Raw genomic sequence first — 3,211 nt, 5'->3', positions numbered from 1 at the left:
CACCATGGTTGAACTAATTTACGCTCCCACCAACAGTGTAAAAGTGTTCCTATTTCTCCATCTCCAGCATTTGTCTACAACCATCTGATCTTTGACAAATCTGACACAAAAAAGTGTGTTGTTTGCTGACTTTTTAATGATCACCATTCTAACTGATGTGAGATGGTATCTCATTGTGGTTTTGATTTGAATATCTCTAATGACCAGTGATGATGAGCATTTTTTTCATATGTTTGTTAGCCACATAAATTATTCTTTTGAGAAGTGTCTTTTCAGATTCTTTGCCCACTTTTTGATGGGGTTGTTTTTTCTTGTAAATTTATTTAAGTTCTTTGCAGATTGTGGATATTAACCCTTTGTCAGATGGATAGATTGCAAAAATTTTCTCCCATCCTGTAGGTTGCCTGTTTACTCTGATGATAGCTTCTTTTGCTGTGCAGAAGCTCTTTAGTTTAATTAGAACCCATTTGTCAATTTTGGCTTTTGTTGCCATTGATTTTGGTGTTTTTAGTCATGGAGTCTTTGCCCATGCCTACATCCTGAATGGTATTGCCCAAGTTTTCTTCTAGGATTTTTATGGTCCTAGGTCTTACGTTTAAGTCTCTGATACATCTTGAGTTGATTTTTGTATAAGGTGTAAGGAAGGGGTCCAGTTTCAGTTTTCTGCATATGGCTAGCCAGTTTTTCCCCAACACCATTTATTAAATAGGGAATCTTTTCCCCATTGCTTTTTTGTGTCAGGTTTGTCAAAGATCAGATGGTTGTAGACGTGTGGTATTACTTCTGAGGCCTCTTTTCTGTTCCATTGGTCTCTATATCTGTTTTGGTACCAGTACTATGCTGTTTTGGTTACTGTATCCTCGTTGTATAGTTTGAAGTCAGGTAGTGTGATACTTCTGAATAGGAACAGCTCTGGTCTGCAGCTCCCAGTGAGATTGACACAGTAGGCCACCATTTTCAATGCATAAACACATTCCTCAGTTCTGTGGTGTTCTTGGTCACACATTTATGGAGTTTCTGAAGGGCAGTGGAGATTACTGCCAGGCACAGCACGACCTCTAGTGCAAACAAGGAAGCTGCAGAAATTCATTACTACTCCACCAAGAGGCACCCAAAAGAGTGGTTATCCTGGACACAGAAGTGTTGTATTGAAACCCACAGGGCATTTTACAAGAGTTCTGACCTGGATGGGGTAAACCTCACTGCACTTCCTTTCTGTTGCCTCGGTATTACTGGATTGAAGAATTGCCGCTTCTTGTTAGGAGGTTAGTTTCATTTATCATTACTTACAACTTCATACTCAAAGCACTGAGAATTTCAAGTGGAGTATATTGAAGTAGACTTCAGTTTCTTTGCATCATTTCTATATTCAACTTTTAAAATTCTTTCATAACCCTATTGAGTGTCTTTTAACTAAATTAACATGGCTGGAATGAAACACCCAGTTCCTGTGGAAGTCACATACAAGAGCATGAGGATTTCTTACTACACACAATCCAACCAATGTGACCTTAAACAAATTTATAGAGGAACGTAAGAAGTATGGAGTTTTCACAATAGATAAGAGTATGTGAAGCAACTTATGACACTACTCTTCTGGAGAAAGAAGGTATCCATGTTCTCTATTGGCCTTTTGATGATGGTGCACCACCATCCAACCAGATTGTTGATGACTGGTTAAGTCTTGTAAAATTTAAGTTTCATAAAGAACCTGGTTGTGGTACTGCTGTTCATTGCACTGCAGACCTTGGGAGAGCTCCAGTACTTGTTGCCCTAGCATTAATTGAAGGCAAAATGAAAGATGAAGATGCAGTACAATTCATAAGACAAAAGCAGCGTCGAGCTTTTAACAGCAATTAACTTTTGTATTTGGAGAAGTATTGTCCTAAAGATATGGCTTCGCTTCAAAGACCCCAGTGGTCATAGATACAACTGTTGCAGTCAATAAAACCAGGGTCCCTGATGCTACTGCCTTGGAAGTGGAACTTGAGATAGGACCTGATTTATTAGACATATTAGCAAACATGTTGGCTTAGTGATCAAGTCTAATGAAGCTTCCATAGGAGTACTGAAAGGCAGTTTTACCAGGCCACAAGCTGGATAGATTTGGCAACATCTGTGTTTGGGTTACAGTCAACCTATTTGGACACTTGTCAAAAGATTCTTGCTGTTAGCATTTAAAATGTGCTTGTCATTTGTACCAATTGACCTTTCCTGAAATCATGCAGTATTGAGTTATGTGTTGTTTAAATCTATTCCCATGCCAGAATCTTATCAATATATAAGAAAATTGGGAGGATTAGGTGCCACCTGGCACAATACTTGTATATTTTTAGTACCATACAGAACTAAAATCCTAGGAACTATGAACACTCTAGACCTTATGTAGTTTATTCCTTCAATCATTTCAAACATTGAAAGTAGGGCCTACATGCTGACTTGCCTGCTGTCTTTCATACTCGCATATATCAGGTTTGCTTAACCATTTTTTTTTTTTTACCAAGTCTTACAGTGATTACTTAATGTGTTTCAATAAATCTTACTTTGTGCTGTTATGAAAAACCTCCATTTAAAAAATCTACATTGTATAGAAGCACATGTCTTTAATGTCTTCAGACAGAAAGGCCTTACAGTTAATTTAATGTTTGCAATCTGAGGTGCAACTTCACAGGGACAGCCTGAGAAAAGAATGGGAGGGGGCTATTCATTATTTTTAGCAAAATATTGCCTTGGTCTTGTGCAGAGCATGTGCGATATGCCCTTTAATTTAGTAAAATATTTTTTAAAGGTAGAGATGATTTGTTACTGTAGCTAAAACAATTCTTAATCATAAAATTTCTGAAATTCTTGTAATTTTTTCCATATTTATCAGAAGTTGTTTACCAACTTATTTTTGTTTGAAAATGATTTTTTATTTCCTTCCCTTCCTAACCTTTCTTGCAAAAAAAGAAGTGGGTTTCTGCTAATGAACTGAGCAGACATCTAATATTTTATATGCCTTTCGAGCTGTGTAACTTAATATTTGGATACTTGATAATTTGTTTTATTATGTAATTGATAAAATGGTGATATATATTAAGGTTAGTTCAACCATATATTTATACTGTCTGGGGATGTGTGGTTTTAGTTCTGTGGGAGAAATAATTTGTCAGTGTTCATCAGCTTGTAAAAACAATGTGAGAGCTTAAACATCTAAATAAATAGTGAAATG

The 3,211-nt window shown here is 36.6% G+C and overlaps 1 pseudogene; it reads left to right on the top strand.

Moving 5' to 3' along the window:
- Positions 1–1,423: 1,423 nt before the first annotated feature.
- LOC104654261 lies at positions 1,424–1,948 on the top strand (annotated as a pseudogene).
- Positions 1,949–3,211: the final 1,263 nt, after the last annotated feature.

This window comes from Rhinopithecus roxellana, chromosome 14 (assembly GCF_007565055.1).
Source record: "Rhinopithecus roxellana isolate Shanxi Qingling chromosome 14, ASM756505v1, whole genome shotgun sequence".
Classification (NCBI taxonomy): Eukaryota; Metazoa; Chordata; class Mammalia; order Primates; family Cercopithecidae; genus Rhinopithecus; species Rhinopithecus roxellana.
Note: the sequence above shows the minus strand (reverse complement) of the source record. Positions and strands in the feature narration are given on the sequence as shown.